This window comes from Hirundo rustica, chromosome 2, assembly GCF_015227805.2.
Source record: "Hirundo rustica isolate bHirRus1 chromosome 2, bHirRus1.pri.v3, whole genome shotgun sequence".
Lineage (NCBI taxonomy): Eukaryota > Metazoa > Chordata > Aves > Passeriformes > Hirundinidae > Hirundo > Hirundo rustica.
Genome location: NC_053451.1, coordinates 113,177,008 through 113,194,852, shown reverse-complemented (window position 1 = coordinate 113,194,852; position 17,845 = coordinate 113,177,008).

Below are 17,845 nucleotides of genomic sequence, written 5' to 3'. Positions count from 1 at the left end.
TTAAGTGTCTTTCCTCCTCTCTGCTAAACTACACAGGGGTTGTACTTTTTTCCCCACTGCAATGTGGGATATGTTTTCCCATTCCAGGATTGCCTCTGTGCCTATAAATTCACTTTTATTTACTGAATGCCCTTTCTCACAGACTAAGAACAGCCTGTCTTTGCATAATTCATGGGTTTTTTCATGTCATTTTGTACAATATTGTTGGGAGGATTAAGGAAAAACTTAACGTGACTTTGGTTCTGCTATTATCCTACTTCATGTTTGTGAGCTGTTCTTATTATTTGCTTTTTGGGGGCAGGTCTTTAGTAATACATACGGATGGAACAGTTTATTTCAGAATAAAGATGTAGGAACACTGTGAGTGCTATTTAACTCTAAAAGCCAATGACTGCATACCTGAGGTGACTGTTCTGCCAACACACTTTTGTTTTGCTGTCCACAAGAAATCTGTGTGATAACCAATGGTGGAAAATCCTTTCTTTACGAAGGCTGATCTACAGAACTCTTTTGCATACTGATTTTAACTTCTTTTTCCTGATTGTTTCTGCAGGTCGTTTTGGATTAATGCTGTGCATCAATCAACCCAGAACCTGTAGTTGCCCATCAGTCGCTCAGTAGTCAGTGTAGATTCTGTCTTTACAATCAGCAGCTACATCTGGCTACTGGGTCTCTGATGACATCTCCTACCTCCTGTCTAGACTTTTTGTTGGATTTGTGTCTTCTCTCCTGGGTGCAGAACAAGTTCACAGTGAGAACAAGTTAACGCCTGAGGTGTGGCCCCAAATAAAGGATTGGATATCTCTTGGATCTGCTTCACAGTGGGAATCAGATTAAATACCTGGAAGCTTTGGATTGGAAAGCAACAGCCTTTTCTGTAGCCTTGTCCTGGGGTTTACAGTAGTCAAAAGTGATGAGAATATTTGTGAATTTGAGCTAAGAAGATAGCTGGACTTCAATTTTTTCAGTGAAGGATTTTTAACCTCTCCTGCAGAGAGGAGGTATTGAAACACCTTTGCTGATTGCATACCTACAGTGTGTTAGGGAAGGAAATCACACTGTGAACCGGGTGTGCATGGGTGGTTTTTATGAGTTCTGTGTGAAGACTGTCCAGGTTTGGGGCATGAACCTGGCATACAATGTAGATTTCTGTGTTTGTTAAGCAACAGCTACATTGTCTGCTGGGTTTCCAGCTGCCTGGAAATACAAAGTGGAGGGTTATCTACAATTTTTTTTTTTGTCAAGTTATCTCCCTTATGTCTCTGAGGAAGACAGTGCAATTCATGTCCAGTTGCTGCCTCCCCCTCTCTTCTCACATAAGGGATCCAGCTGGTGTCAACTGGAACTTGGAGATGGGGTAGATCTGAAATTAGTTGAGAGGACAAAACTTCAAGGAACTGAAGTATGCAGGCACCAGAGCATGTGTAGACATCAGGCAGAAGCTAATGGCTGCTTTCTGAGTAACCATTACCTTCCCTTGGTAGTGGTGCTTCACTTTTGTCTTTTTTTTTCAAGATGTCTTCAGATGGAAAGCGATATATGTGTGTGCTGTACAGTTATGGAATTTTTTGGAGAAGGGAGTAGTGGGAGCTATTTATAGGCCTTTTTTTTTTTTTTAAGTATGCTGTGTATAGCATTACTTTTATACAGAAAGTGCCTAGAAAAAACTGGGGAGGAATAAGATAATGGCTTGAGTGCTGATTCAAGCTGGATCTCTTGTCATTTAGTGGTACCAAACCTAACATGCTTCACTTGTGCATTACATGCAGCCATGCAGTGAGAAAAAGGGCAGTTTCAGTTTGAGAACATTAGACCTGGAATAGCAGGGGACAATTGTCCTTCCAAACCAGGTCTGCAGTCACAGCAGTGAATGGGGAAGCTTGTACATCACATGTCTGTGCTGTTAACCCTTCACTGGTGACCTCGGTGCCAATTCCCCACGGAGAGCAGGAGAGTTGTGATGGCTGCTGGATGTCAAGGAATGGATGGTTTGGCTGAGCTTGTCTGGATTTTACAAAGGGGATTTTAGATCAGCAGGCATCCAGAACCCTTCCTCTGGGAGGGCAGTGCTCAGGAGGCTGAAGGGCTCCTAAGTGAGTGCTCCTGTTAAAAAATGTGTATTTTGTTAAAACAAATAAAGCTTCTCATGCAAAGAACTGTCTTTTCTTGGTTTTTTTTTTACATCAAACTTAGGTTTTCACCAGGTTGTTAGGGCCTGTAAAGGGACTACAGAGCTGTTCATTACAATGTCTAATGTAGACAGCCCCTCAATACTTGTCAGCCTGACTTCTCAAAAAATACACATTCACTTGTGCATTTGTACCTTAAGTAAAAATGTACAGACAATTACCAATAGCCAGTAGTTGGCACAATTAATCACTCCCTATTGAAATAACTGTGGTTTGTCTAGATAGCTTTGAAAACTGCTTGTTAAGGCTGAACAAGTATTTATCCTTTGCTTTATGTTGTTTTCCTCAGTGCCAATCTGTCGGCACCTGCATCTCTGATATTGCAGAATTGGTAGGGACTTTGATATAGCTGAGCCTTTCTTCAATTAACTGGCACATTCTAAGAGGTTTGACTGATGCTTCATTCCCTATAACCTCCTGAGTCCTGACCAGCAAATGCACAGCGTTCCTAAAAGTGGTAATAAGTTACTCTCTGCAGTGTTTTTGTGCCTCATTTAGCTTCAGCAGAATTAAGATATCAGCAGCTTTTATAGCATTGCTTTGTTCCTCTGTTTATGGTTGTTCAGCTCGACCCTTAAGGACTTGTGTCAGAATAAGGTACCTCTGCCCCAACTGTGTATATGACAAATACCATAAAGAATTAAAGAGCAGATCAACCTAATATTTAGCATCAAACCCCTCTCCTATTCAGTTTCACTTCCCCGCTGTGTTTCAGTTAAACTTTACCATGTTGAAATCCCCTTTGTGGGCAGGTACTTCTGGTTCCTCTTATTTTTCTGTCATGCTACTTGGTTTTGTATATGGACACCTTTAAAATAAAATAAATCTTAAAAAAAGGGAAAAAAACTCTACACACTTTCCTTTGTTAGCTTACTCTGAGGTTTTTATTTTCATTCTCTAGCATAGCTAATGGAAGCATGTAAAAGTGGTTACTCTTCCTACAGTGATTTTTTTTTTTCCCTTTTTTTTTTCCCTTTTTTTTTTTTTTTTAGTTTTTTGTTCCTTCTGTTTGGATTTCAGTGAAACTGGCATAAGTGCATGACTCTTCCTTCCTCTCCCCTGCTGAGGGTGCCTTTACTACTCCTGGTTAAACTGCTGCTAACTGCAGCCAGAAGTTCTCCTTCAGCTTCAGTATAAGAAGCTGGATCCTGTGACATAACATTTTCCACCTGTTCAGCCTTAGTGAGGTTCTCAGAGCCTGCCTTTGTGCTTTCACTCCCACCAGTGCCTGTGGCCGTGTTTTCATGGTGTCTCTCTGCTGTGAATCTCACAGGTGTGAGATCTGACTAAGGTGAATGTTGTTTCTCAGACAGGAAAGCAAGACCAAGGCCAGAGCTGTCCCTTTCTTCACAGCACCCTCTGTTTGCTGTGAGGGTGGTGAGGCCCTGGCACAGGGAAGTTTTGGGTGCCCCATCCCTGGAAGTGTTCAAAGCCAGGCTGGATGAAGCCCTGAGCAGCCTGGGATAGTGGAGGTTGTAGGATAGGATGGTATTTAAGGCAGTAAATGGTGAGAACGCAGCTGCTAAAAATCTTGGTTATAGACCTTCAAAGTGCAGAGCTTGGAGTTTGGCATTCAGACTTGATTTCTCACAAATGCCCCCTCTTTCCTGCCCAAGCAAATAATGGGAACTATGATAATAGTGGCAGTTGGGTCTGTTTGACCTGTAGATTGAAGAGGATCACAGTACTTTCCTAATTTTCAGTTTTCAGTTGCATCTCAGTTTATGTAATATCTTCCCACACTGATATTTCTTCCCATCCTCTGACTTGCTTTTAGAATTGACTTGAATATCTATTTAAATCTTAATAGCAGGAAGAACAATATTTGTACTTTCTGGCTCCAGATAACTGCTAGGAAAGCCTCGCTGCCTACTATTTCTCTATTCTGTGACAAATACTTCTGTAGACTCTCAGCTTTGTTTTCTTGGCTATGTTTATTCTTTCTATGCAAATCAAGATTGAGAAGATACATTTAGCCTAACCCTGGTGTACTTGCAGCATATCCTTCCATATCAGTACATAGCAAAAAAATACATTCTGTAAGTTTCTTAAGAAAAAAAATCCAAACAACCCTGCAGTCCATTAAGTTTCTGAAACTGCAATAACCAACATAAAACCTGAGGCAGGGACACCAAAACCCAAAACTATGATTTTTGTAGAACAGAATAATGAATGGCTTGCCTTAATTGCCCAAAAGTGTGAACAGCCATTCTTAATGGGAGAGCTCCATCCGTTGGATAGGTGGCTTGTAATTAAACTATGGAAACCTGTAATTTGGACTTCTGTTGCTGTCCTGGGTAACTGAGCAGATTTTGTGTTTCGTGCACAGCTGCTTTTGGGGACTCTGTGGCTGTGGCTCACTCCCTGCTCCACTCAGCACAAAGGAATTCCTTGAAGAGTTACCTCTGGAAGGTCAGGGCAGAGGGAAGGTGCTGAGGGTTTTAGAGCAATCTCTTGGAGCCCTTCCAGCCGGCACATTTTCTTTCCCTCAGCATGAGAGCATTTTCCAAAGGCATAAACACACCTGAGACTCCTCAGCAGAAGTACCCTCTTCACAATGTGCTTTGGTGTCTGACTTGAATGATGCTGGTGTGCTTGTGCATTTTTTACTCTGTAAATCTCCCACTGGCCTCCTCAAGTGGTGTTTCAGGCAAGATGAACAGACCTGGCTCCTTTATCAGATGTCTCTGGGCTTCTCACAGAGGGTCATAGCAGGAATCCTGTAGCACAGAACTGCTGGTGTGCAGTGCTACAGAGCCTGTCTGCCTGTGGGGCTGTGATGTTTTGTACAGTAAATTGAAAAATGAGACCTTGGGTTTGGGTGTTTGCAAAACAAATCTCTGCTTAAAGAGGTGTTTAGCTCAAGTGGTCCTTGGCTTTGGAGAGCCCTGCAATTTCTGAATCTGTCCTGAGCCTGGCTAGCCAGCGACTCATAAAAGCAGTTAACCAAAACTGTGGAAAGCCTTGAGAATCCAGCTTAATGCTGGCATTTTTCTCCTGCTGCGTGGCTTTACAGTTCCTAGTTGTAGCTCAGAGAAAATGCTGGATTGTTTTAGGAGCCTGCTCTGGGGCAGTGGTGTGGCTCTGACTGGCTCTCTGCATACAGCAGCGAGTTTTAGTTTGAAGGCTTTGAGGAGCAGTTGCTGCTCCTACACGTTAGCAAACTTCATCCTTTCAAGTTGGTAATTTTTCTATCGACTCTGAAAGTCTTGTTCTGTTGGTTGCTAAGTAACATCCGCATGTATTTAATTTTCCACGTGCTCTGAATGCCTGTCTTCCATGCAAAACACCTTTCCAAAATTAGTGTCTGTCAAGCTCCTGAAAGGTAGTGGTGCTGTGATGCAAGTCAATCATGTTGCCTGCTGTAGGTGTTAATTCTCCCATCTAAAGACACTTGCAGAATCCCTAATATGGTGAAATCTCCAGTTCCTTTTAGCTACAAGAAAACAGCATCTTCTGAAATACTTGCACACTAATTCCAGAAAGAGAAGTAAATTGCAGGGGGCACACTTACAATATCAATTTGTTCATTATGGTGATAAAATATCATTTAAAGTTTCATTTTCTTTGCAGCGCAGAGTTCTGGAGGGACCTGGACTGAATCATTAGGTGGGTAATTTTCCTATGCTCCAAGGCTGACTGACCACTGACTTAGTAGGTCCTGAGGATTTTAGAGAGTGCAGGCATCATGAAGATGTGAGGGAAGGGTTGATGAAGAGTGTAGGAAATTTTCCCCTTTTTTTTAACCTGTTTTACCTTGTAGAAGGAAGGATTGGGTCTGCACCTTCTGTTCCCCCACCTCTAGAAATTCAGTATACTGTTCCACTGGACATATGTGCTGTACCAGACACTTGAAGTATTTTTCTTCCTGTTTGCCTGTGAGTGTTCCCTGGTTGCTTATATAGTCTAGGCAGGTGGGCTGAGGCTGTTTTGAGAAGAATATCAACACCTGAACTGTGTATGGTGAGGGCAGGAGCTGCTGTTCTTTCCTTGAGTGTACCTTCTCTGTTTTACAGACTTCACACACACAGCAGAGTGTCTCGTACACTTCCTTGGAGCAATGAGGTAGCTCTGGATAACTGCAATTACGTGCAAAACATCCACGTAAAAGACATTACAATGGCAGCAGCGCAGCCAAAACTACCACAACTTCGTAGCTGCAGCAACAAATAAGCCAAAAATGAATGAATGTGAAAGTAAACAAACCTGCCACTGCCTTTTGTAACCTCTGTGAGCCCAGGCAACTGCTGCAAAGCACCGTGGCAGCGTTTGTCATGGTTACTACAGAACTGACTCACGAGATGTAGGATTAGGAATTGCAAAAACCCACCCTAATGCCTCCCTCTGTTTACTTACAGACAGATTAGCTGGCTAAAGATGTGAGAGTGAGCCCTTCCTGTTGCTGAATGGCCAAAATGTGGTGCTCTGCAGAAGGTTCTTGATCCTTTCTGCCATCCAATTCCTCCTGGCTGTGACAGCCACCCCGGGTGTGACTTGGCTGATGATGGATGTTTTCACTGCTCTCAGTTATTGCTGCACTGGCCTCACTGTCGGTCCCCTGAAACTTTTATGCTGTTCTCAAGGGCTGGTGGTACTCCATCTTTTTCCTTCACCTATGGTGGAGAATGCTAAAAAAAGGATTTGAGGTACTGGTTAGGAGATATTTCAGAAGCCAAACTTTCATGGCAGATTTTGACCTCAAGTGAACTTCAACTTTCTTGTAATTTAGAAAGACATGGATTTACATGGTGAAATAGGCTGCCAAGCTCCTGGGTTTCTTTGTGTTTAGCAGTGTTACGAAAAACAAAACCACTCCAGTGGCCAAACTCCCTTCAGTTCTCCCCTAACAACAAGGACAGTGTGATTTAATGTGTTCTCTTGGATTCAAACTTCTGCTGTGTTGTGGGACCACAAAAGACAGTTACTGTCCAGAATACATGTTTTAAGTGTGTCAGATCTTCATCTGCCCTGTAACATCCCTGTTTTGCAGATGCAGACTTGGGGCGTAGTGAAATTAAAGGCAATATTTCTCCCCACTTCTCCATGTGAAAATCAGATTCAAATGGAAGTCTGAAATGCTGCATCTCCTGAGCAGCTTCTCAGCCCTGAGGGAAAAACCTGCAGAGAACTGAAAGTCATTGCTGTCTTTATTTAAGAGAAGCTGGAAGGCAGAGGAGAGGATCTGACTTTTGGAAAGCTTTGAATGCTGATCAGAAGAGAGAGTTCTTGTCTTTACTGGCACAGCCTATATAAACACGAATATAACCCAAGGAAGTGGGAGACCCAAATTTATTACCTGTGGATTGTCCTGACCCCTAAGTTTTAGATTGATGGGCAGCAGGGGGATGCATTCCCCTAGTAAAGTCACATTGCTCTGCTTCAAAGAAGTGGAAGTTCATACACTCAAAGGGTAGAAACACAGTTGTGATTTGGTGCTCAAGGCAGACAGGACTGAAATAAAAGATGGCTTGAGGTAGGCAACCTGCTCCTTAAATGTTGATTAAAGAGCTCCTGGATGCAGCAGCCCTAGGAGCAGGACTGTTAAAATGATGTTTTGCTCCTGAAGGACCTCCTCCTAACAGTGCATTTTGTTTTCAACACTGTTAGAGGACAAGATGAACTTGGTCCCAGTGTTTGTAATGAGAGAGGGCACAGGACTGGAATCTTTCCTTCTGCTTTGTCGTGGTTCGCTGAACTTTGCTACTTACTCGCTGCCCCAGAACAATGAAAGTGGGTGTAGGACTCTTCCCCCCACTGCCAAATGTGGGAGGTACAAGAGACTAAACCTGAAATTTCATCAGATTTTTAGTCAGTTAAAAAACCTAAGTGAACAACAGTATTATTTTTGTCCGACTCTTACACACCACAGTCTCAAGAAAATGGAATATAAAGTTCAGACCTCAGCAGATAATGCTGCAGGATGTCCTCAGACACGGATGGTGCTTTGGCCGTCCATTACTGGGACTCCAGGAACTCAAACTGGAGTTTATTAGGGGCTGGTGTACAAAAGCAAGCACCTCTATGGGTGTTCATTACATGTAACACTCTCAGAACAGGAATATAAACTCTCAGAAAGGGATTTAACCACAGTAAGATACTTCCTTGAGTGCTGTGTTGACATTCATTGTTTATCTGTTCAGACTAGTCATATTTGGAAACACTGTTCTATTCTGACATATGACTTTTCCCAGGAGCAACAAGACTCACAACGAAGATTTCACAATAAAGAAAATTCTATTCCTCTTTGTGGGAATGTTATAGTAAAGCCATGACAACTCATTTGGCACAAGATTGTTTTGTGTTCAGCAAGGATTCTCCCTCCCCCCTATCCCTACGCATTTTTGATGTGTTTCCATGTGTTGGGGTTTTGTTTCAGTTTTTTTAATGTTCTTGGGTTGGGTTTTTTTGTTGTCTTTTTTTTTTTGGGGGGGGGGGGGGTTTCAGGAGGGTGGGGGTGGATCATTTTACATTTAGCCTTCCAGCCATCCACTGAGAAACCAAACCCAGCAACAGGTATGAAGAACCCGAGTCCGGGCTTGTGTGTTTCAGTGTCACCACCAGCAGTGGAGTTGCTCCCAATTTATCACCGCGTGAACAAGTTCAGCATCAGTCCCTTGGGATCTGCTCAGCTGGTGCAGCACTGGAATTACACATCCTGCTCCAGGCAAAGGGGAGTCACGGTGTGAAATATTGAGAGGTGGCACAAACGCACAAGGCAACAGCTTAAATTGCAGGTAGCAATTCCAAACCTGCATGACTGGAAAGGCTGAGGCATCTGCAGTAACCTGTGAGTCAGTGAAGATCAGACACCAGTATCGTTCCCTGGCTCGGTGTCAATGCCACACAACCCCAGGGATTATTTGGAAGTCACTGGTACTTCTGGAGGTTGTAGTTCTGATGTCTGATCTTCTTGGACTTCTGTTTAACTGCAGCGAGCAGCGTTGAAGTGGAAATTATTTTTATGGTGTTAACACCAGATCTTTTTCCAAAGTACAAGGCTAATTAACCAGGTTTCAGTGAATTACACTGGGGATGACAGTCTAGCAGCTGAAAAGTCATTAGGCTTTTTTGCAACCTTCCCTGGAGATAAAGTGGTTATTTTGGGCAGAATACACATATGGTGAAATCTGGTCCTCAGTGTAGTTCTTGGAAATATTCCTCATGATCACAGTTTGCACCCACCTAAAATTCCTGAGTTATAAAGAGGGCAGCATTTTCCTGCCTCAGTGTTTACTGCCCTATCCAAAAACTCTCACTATGTGTTTAGGAGGTGGAAGAACCACAGGGTTACAAAGAAGAAAGGGGAAAGACGGGAGGTTTTCAAAGATGTGAATTTTTGAGGATAGCAAATAAAAACCCAGTGGCATTGCCAACACTTCTGAAGCATTTCTGAGAGAGCTGGTAGGCCAGCCTTAGCCTGAATGTGTTTGCTGCATGCTGCTGAAACTATAGTTCAGGTTATGTTGCTGTTGCTATTCTAAACCCTAGGAAGTGGGTGTTTATAAGTGCAGTCAACATTCCCTCTGAGCAAAAAGCTGGCCTTAAAAGGGAGTTGTCCCAACAGCAAGAAGGATTATTTAAAGAAAAGAAAATGCTAAATTTTTGCTGTTCAGAGAAAAAAATAATTTAAAAAAAAAAAAAAAAAAGAAAAAAAAAGAGGAAGCAAACCCAGAGATGGAATATTACAGCATTGCCCACGCATAATTTTTTTTTTTTTTTTTAGTGGCTTTTATCCAAAGCTATTCCATACAGGCAGTGATCATTCATGATGGAAAATGAGTAAAATGCCTTTTTTCACGTATTTAATTATTATGTTTGGTTTAATTAGGAAAATTACAGTAGCAAATGCGCAGAAATGCATTGTCACTGGTAGCATTATTGTATTTTACTGCCCACAGGACAGGCTCCTGGTTTTTCACTTGCACCTCTGTTTTTTTCAATAGCTCCCAAACGTTTTGCTGGAGCACTGGGCAGTGAGTCTGCCCAAGAGATGCCCTCCCAGCCTGCCACTGGGAGAGAGGGATGCTGCCTTGAGGAGAGATGGAAGGAGGTGGGGATGGACACTCCTGAGACTGCAGGAGCCTGCTGAGACTGCTGCCTCCAAGCAAGGTGCCCTAAGTCACAGTTCAACAAAGACATGGACTGTGGCACCATCCATAACAGGACTCACAGTCCACTCAACCCTGCTCCAGACCTGGCTTGATTTAACACTATTAATAAATCATACAATTTCCAGACATCTCCAGTTTCCGTGACATCTACTTTTCTACTTTCAGGTCTGATGCCTTCTGTCCCTTTTAATCTTTCTCTTGTGCCTCCCCTGCACAGAGATGTTCTTAAGGCACCAGCTCATTGTCAACAGAAAGCGAAGCTGCTGCTGGGATTTCTCATTCGTAACCAGAGTTTCTCTTTCCCTCCTCAGCTGCTGTTTGTGGCAAGACACTGGCACTTTCTGTCAGCTCCTTCTGAGTTTCTTGACAAATTGGGTGCCTTCAGAAAAATCAAGTGCAGTGCTCCAGTGGTGTGCGTGTGCACGTATTTGTTCATCCAGATATCACTGATGCACACGTGCTGTGTGACGGGGGGAAGCTGAGGAGCATCTGCCCAGGATAACCAGCACTTAAGTCCTGTACAGTACATGCATTAAAATCCTGGCACCTGTAGTCCTCTTAACACAAAATCTCTCAAGTGAAACTTTGAAGAAAATCATGCTTTGAGCCCTTGGGATTGTAAAGCAGGAACAAGCCCTTTTTTTTTTTTTTTTTTTTTTTTTTTTTTCCCTGAGACATGAAACAAAAAAACCCCACCTTTCAAAATATAATAATTTATATTAAAATGTATTGAAAGGCATAGGGAGGCAAAGAAATGAGGCAAGATTTCTACAGAGAGGGCTGCAGTCAGACCATTTGTACTGCACAGTATGAAATGCATACAGTCTGTGGGTTGCAAATGAGTCCCTCATCCCCTGCCTCCTGCCACTCTGAACTGAGTTAGCATCCAAATTGTTTAGGCTGTGTTCAGTAGTGAATTTTCTTTTCTCAAAAAGAGAGGGAGAGCTACAGCGGTCTGTGCTCACCAAGGAGGGCAGAGCTTTCTGCAGTCAGCTCTGGCACTGCCAAACCAGAATGGGCTTTCATGTCTGAGCCTTACTGTGGTCTCCTTGTGCTTTGGCTGCAGCTCACTGAACAGGATGGTTCTAGCAGACAGGACAAAAACAAGGTGAAATGTGGCCAGGGTTGCGCAGCTGACCTTAGTAAACTGCTGCAATTAAAGTTAATTTGTTGTCTCACTCCTCTGTGCCACCTTTGTATCGCGGTGCCACTTGGCTGCAGAATGATGCTGTAGTTGGAGCTCTTGGGTAAGGTTGAAAGACCATGAAAGAACATTTGTGCCTGTGCATTGAGGTTTCTGTCTACACTGGTTTAAGTTTTATAAACTTTTTTTTTCTTTTGTGCTAGTCTGCCCATCACAGCACATCGCCATGTTTGTTATTCCCCCAAAACTGTGGGAATAAGGACTGCTAAGCCAAAGAATACCACTGAACAGAGGAAAAAAGTCACAGGCAAGAAATGCCCAGAAATACAGAGCTCTCAAAATATTTTCTCCTTGCATATTCAAAATGAGGACATGAAGGTGGAGAATTTGGGGGAGGACTGCAAATTTCCCGTAGTAACTCACAAGGGGCAAGGTTGGAACTGCTACATGGTTCTACTCTTTTATGATCAATTGTGATGTAAATGCTGATGGCTGCCTAACAGGCAAAACAAAGTAGGGAAATGATGAGTCATTTGTACCCGTAGTTTGTCTGAACAAGTAATGTTCAAGTCAAGTTTCATTTAAGTGCAGCAGAACTTTCCCCCAAGGATAATCCTGGCAAGGCAGGGCAGTGGAAGACCAAAGGAGGGCTTTGGATCTCCAGCCATGGACCCCTCAAACAATCAATTTCCATCATGCCAAGGCTGCCCAGCTTCAGTGCCCACTATTCTACAGGCACTGAAGTACCTGTGGCAACAGACTTCACTGAAGCATGTTATGTTATGTTATGTGAGTGGAATTTTTTCTGTTGCTCTCCAAGGGCATGACCATATTTCTCCTGATGTGGGAGCATACATCCTCCCTATGGAGAGAAAGCATCTAGACCTCTCCAGCAGCTGGGAAGAACTGGCTGGCTGCCCTTGCCATCCAACAAGTTCAGAAAAGACTGTCTCACTACCGTCACACCCCATCCTGCTCCCAGCTTCAGCTCAGATGGCAAAAACACCTTTAATATTTGCCTTGCAAAGTAGCATCTAAATTACCTCTCTACTGATTATCTTCTGTCCTATTGCAAGGGGGTGGTTTTTTTGTTTGTTTGGTTGGTTTTTTTTTTTTGTTTTTTTTTTTTGTTTTTTTAATGAAGATAATTTAGTAAATGTTTTTCTTCAGCAGCAGAATACTTTCCTTCTTCTCAGAAGGAGGACAGTCTATACTGGTAATCCAAGATACACTCATTAGGAAGTTGGTAGTGCAACTCCCAGTGACTTCAGCAAACCCAGGAAGGAAACCCAAAGCTCCTGGAAATCTCCAAAGGTGTCTGTGGTGCTGTAGCATGAACTTAACTGTGACATCCATTCTAAATGTACCCATCTGTAGCTCAGAAATATTGTCTTTTTCCTGGCAGCTGTTCCGAAGGCTGATGTGAAACCCGGTCCAAGCTGTCATCTGCTGGGATGTTATTGAAATAGATGCATGGGAAACAAGTCATGGTTGTTCAAACCAGCTAGAAATTGAGGGAAACCAATTTCAGCAGCCAAGGTGCTGTGTGTGCATACATATATAGCAAAGGTACGATCCTTTGAAATTGTGCAGTGAATAGGATACAGTTGGAAACGTGCTGCAAAGGGAACAAGAACACAGTCTTGCAGTTTTGAAAACTACTGTTTGAATAAGTAATCCAGTTCCCAATTCAGAACTAAAATAGCCTTCCTGTTAGTGCAGTGCTGCAGTCTGTCACAGTTGGCAGCGAGAGTTTTCTCTTTTGGTTGACTTTAGGTTTAAGTAATAATAAGAATATGCCTGAAGTGCAGTTTCTCTTCACAAAAGGCCTTTTTTTGCACATTATTTATTAAAGGGTGGCCCCCATCATTTCAGTGTTGTACAGTTACACGTTTTGGTAAATTTCCACCTATAATATGAGGTGCCATTTGAAACACAAGTGTGTTTTCTACCTAGGTTTTGGTAAATGTGTCTTGGACATCTGTTCTTACTCCCAGAAGGTAATTTTGTACTTAATCACCTGGCTAATAAAGATTAAAGGTCTGATTCAGATCTTTGTTACAACTGGTGGCATAAATCAGTAGAAGCATAACTGACTTTGGGCTTTTTAAAATTCTGATTGAATTACTTAGGAGAAATTTAATGTCACTTAATGAAAGCAGATGCCAGGTAAAGCAGTGGGAAATGTCCTGTTAGTCACTTCAGAGGGCTTCAGTGAGTCAGTCAAAAGCTCCTAGAACAATTTAGAAAAAGTTGACAGAGGAACCCCAGGAGGTTTGGATGGTCTCACTATCACTGAGCAAGCATGTACAGTCAACCAGCATCAGCCAGCAAAGCACCAGGGCACGTGAGTGGCAGAGAGCAGCTCTAAACCACATCTGGGGATTTCTCTGAGCAGGAATTTCAGGAGACAGAACTGCAGTGGGGCAAGAGATGGGTTTTGGAAGCAGCAGGAATAAACAGAAGTGTAGCTGATCCCAAGGTGAACCAGGAGCAGTGCAGCAGGGAATCTCAGCCATCAGTGTTCACAAGTCTGAAATAGAAAAGTTCACAGGAGATCAATGTCCAAGCAATCCTGCGCATGATGGATCAGTTACTTGTGAAGGAACCCACTTCTTTGGCCGAATTCAGCCGGACATGTGAAACAATCCATCCTATTTCAAATGAGCGGTTGGCTGGATTAAACACAAATGTAATTAGCTTTTTCTCTTGTGCTTGATGCTTGTCAGTTAAAATGACAAGAAAGCAGGAGAGAGCTCTGCTAAAAGCCCACTGTATTACACTTGTGAAAAATGCCTGGCTGTTCTGTTTATAGCCTGCTCCATAGCTGTAATCTTCAGCAGCCAATAAGGAACTTCACCATCAGCAAAGCTAAATAAGAACAATCTAACCATTGTGTCTTAGCATTTTGCTTATTGCTGTAAAAACACAAAGTGCTCATATTTACTTATGAAGGATCTAGAGTGCACTATGGGCTCCTGTGACTAAAGGAGTTATCCTTCAGTGTAATTTAAATTTCCTTGCTCACTCATAACCACAACCACAAGGTTAAACTGACGTTCTCTGTACTTCTGAGTTTCATCCCTGAAAAATGCACTGAATACCCACCCCCTGCCAAAACTATGGACGTTCCCTTCACATGAATTTTAAGTCTAACGCAGAACCCGGTCCCAGGTATGTGACTAATTCTTAGTCATATTAACAGAAGATTTTCATCTTGAATAAGGCAGTGTGTGTCCTTCCCTCTCCCATCATATGACAGATTTCTCTCTTGAAAACAATGTCCTAGTGATATGAAAATGAGCATAACCTCAATCCTTCTTGATGACCATGCAAACACCCAAACCAAAAGGATGAAAAGCTTGGAGGAGACATGCTGTCCTCAGACCACTACAACAGAGAAGCAAAACATTGCATGAGATGTCAGAGTAGGCCTTGTGAAGGGAGCCAAGAGCTCCGAAGAGAAGGTTTTGTTATCTCTGTCCATGGAGTGTCTGGGATCTTCCATCATGTTTTACCCTGGGAAATGCCAGTTCAGGAGCATCTGACACAGCACAGAATTTTTGACTGAGAGAGGCAGTAAAGTGTTTAGAGAAGTCCAGAAGATGAGATTTTAATTTCAGGACTTGGCAAACACCGTTCTGATTTCTTGCTCTTGAAGCACTGTGCTGTGGGACGAGCATCAGAAGTTCACTAACAACAAATCAGTCCAGTGGCATCTGATTCCCAAATAACACAACTGAGTTGCAACAGAAAGTTATGGACTGATAGAGACTAAGCCCTGAATAGAAGCTAAATATATGTGCAGACACATGGATACACAACCTTAGAGAGGAAGCTCCTGTTCTGGCTGTACTGACATGGCTCATTAATGGCAGTCAAATGGAAAGGGGAAACAAACCCATGACAAACAGGCTCATACTGGTTATTTTCAGGCCCCGTGATGTAAATAGCTTTTTCAGGCACTATCGCACAAAGTTTCTCTTTCTTGAGTTTCTTTTTCCTCTAGAAGGAATAGAAACTTAGCAAGTGCTGCAAAGCACAGTCAGTCAATGTCTGGATTGTGTCCAACTCAATGAAGCACATGAAAATGCATGGGAGAAATGGGTTGATTATTAGAAAGTCAAGCTTTATAGAAAGGAAAGGGAAATATCAGTAGCTATTTTAGACATCTGTGCTTACTCTTGGTCCTTTAACCTGATTGTTTTAAGGCAAGTTAAACTAAGTGTGAAATGCACTTGTCAGTTCCATTGCACTGCCAGTTTAGTGTCAATAGGAAATTCATTGTATCAGAGACAAACTCTTCATGTTTTTGGTTTTTTTAGTAATCTGGAGTAAAAGCTTAATCCATCATCTTCCAGAGAGGTGAAGAATTTTTTTAAAAATTGAGAAGGAAGCTTGAAATGCCAAATATCTATGTTCATGAGCTTTGCTCTGTGACTTACAATTGAAACATTTAAATGTAAATGATAATGAAATGGTCTTGGAATACCTCTAAGCCACTCTGTGTCCTCAAGGGATATGTGTCCTCAGAAGATGTGTGCCCAGTGATGTGTCACTCAGTGTAGGAGAGCATAAAAGTTGTTCACAGCACCAACCTTGCCCTGCAATGCTAGATTTGCTTTCTTAGCATGAGTAATATGATTTTTTTCACTCTTCATCTTTTTGGTGCCAATTTCATAGTTGAAGCAATTAACGTTACACCAGGTGGGACTGCAGGAACCGTTTGAAAAATAGAGTCTAGCTCTGGGTATGCAATAGGTGCATGTATCAGCTTCAGCCTTGGTAAGTGGAGAAATGAAGCAGAAGCCGAAATCATGGTCCTGGCACCTTCACTTCTTTGCTGTGAGCTCACAGAATAACTTTTTTGTCTACAGTTAGAGATTCCAGCTCCTCGTGGCAGCTTTTTGCCCTTCCTCCATGCAGTACCTCTCCTGCTGAGGTGTTCCTGGGGTGTGCATTATCTTGGCCACATAGCTTGAGCTCCCTGCCCAGAGCTGCAGGGACACCAAGGTGAAGCACACAGACTACAGCACAAGCTACCCCCAGAGCAGAATGATGAGAGCTTGCATTCTAGTGGTGAACAGTGTGTTAAAAGCCCGTGCTGGTACATCTTCATTGCTGCCTTCAGTGCTGGCTGGCACGGACGTGTTGTGCCTTCACTTTACTATGCAGATAGATTCATTCCACATCTCCCTTCCTCCCACTGGCCCTTCCATAGCACAGTAGGATTCTGTCACACTCTAACATATTTTTCTCCCCATCCTCACGTTTTCCTTTGAAAACACTCATCGCAGGGAGTGGTGGTGCTGAAGCTTAGTGTGACACCATCTGTTTAGCAATCCCAGCCTGGTTTTCAATAGCCCACCTGAAATGCATGGTTACTTCCAGCCTTTCCTTTTGCTGGAGTGCTGGATGAGCAAGCCACCTTGCTTCTTGCTGGTGTCAGCAACCACAGCCTCTCTGAGCACATCAGGGTGTGGGGAGAAAGTCTTGTTTCACAGCCAACACTTGCAGAGTTTCTGTCAGCTTCCACAGAGCCCAGACTTCACCCAGGATATCCCTGCTTCCCCCACAAAGTGTTGCATAAGCGCTCATGTAATCCCTTGGTAGGTGGTAGGGCTGGCCCTCCATGGCCACAGCAGCTCTCTCCAGGTGCAAACCAGTTCTCAAGCACTGCAAGGATGCACCCAAATCTTGAGGAGCCTGGTTGTGGAAAGATGAGCCTGGCTGAATGCCAGACACCCACCAAAGCCACTTGGCCACCCCTCTCTGCAACTGGTCAGGGGAGAGAAAATATAATGAAGATTGATGAGTTGAGATAAGGACAGGGGAAGATCACTCACCAAACACAACCATGAGCAAAGCAGACTCAAATTAGAGATATTAAGTGAATTAAAAATACCTTGCCTGGACCCCTCCCTCCTTCCCAGCTCTACCTTCTCTCTTCCAGTGGTACATGGAGATGCAGAATGGAGCTTTCAGTCAGTTTATCACACATTGTTTCTGCCACTGCACCAGCATGGGATCCTTCCCAGGGGAGACCATTCTCCATGAACCTCTCCAGTGTGTTGATCCCATGGGAAAGAGTTGCCCACAAATTTCTGCAATGTGGGTCACTCCTCCACAGGATCAGTCCTCCAGGCACAGCCTGCTCCAGTGTGGGTCCCCCACAGGGTCACAGGTCCTGCCAGGAAAGCTGCCCCAGGGTGGGCTCCTCTCTGCACAGGTCTGCAGGTCCCTGCCAGGACCCTGCTCCAGCACAGGCCTCCCAGGGGTTCACAGCCTCCTCTCAGCATCCCCGTGCTCCATTTGGGGTCTCCTCCACGGGCTGCAGGTGGATCTCTGCCCCCTGTGCCCTCCACGGGCTGCAGGGGCACAGCCACCCCAGCACGGTCTCA